Raw genomic sequence first — 498 nt, forward strand, 5'->3', positions numbered from 1 at the left:
GGCTGTTCAATTGCTTCAAATTGTTGCACAGAAGGGCAAAGGTCCATGTGGTAGTCGGCAGAGGAGCATAAACCAGAGTCTGGCGATAGGTGCAGATTTTTTATTCATGGCCAATTGGGTTACCAGGTTAACCAAGGCATCTAGTTTACCTTCAAGCTTCTTAATCTCAGCTGATGAAGATGAATTCGTGGCTACTTTATGCACTCCTCTAATGACAATAGCATCACTTCTGGCACTAAATTGCTGGGAGTTTGAAGCCATCTTCTCAATTAAATTTCTGGCTTCAGCAGGGGTCATGTCTCCAAGGGCTCCACCACTGGTAGCATCTATCATACTTCTCTCCATGTTACTGAGTCCTTCATAAAAATATTGGAGGAGAAGCTGATCAGAAATCTGGTGGTAAGGACAACTGGCACATAGTTTCTTGAATCTCTCCCAGTATTCATATAAGCTCTCTCCACTGAGTTGTCTAATGCCTAAAATATCCTTTCTGATGGT

The 498-nt window shown here is 42.8% G+C and overlaps 1 non-coding gene across 1 annotated transcript; it reads left to right on the forward strand.

Moving 5' to 3' along the window:
* Positions 1–391: 391 nt before the first annotated feature.
* On the forward strand, positions 392–498 carry LOC112999433 (small nucleolar RNA R71). Its single transcript, XR_003264620.1, has one exon. It is a non-coding gene; the product is annotated as a small nucleolar RNA R71 (small nucleolar RNA).

Source organism: Glycine max, chromosome 14 (genome assembly GCF_000004515.6).
Source record: "Glycine max cultivar Williams 82 chromosome 14, Glycine_max_v4.0, whole genome shotgun sequence".
NCBI lineage: Eukaryota > Viridiplantae > Streptophyta > Magnoliopsida > Fabales > Fabaceae > Glycine > Glycine max.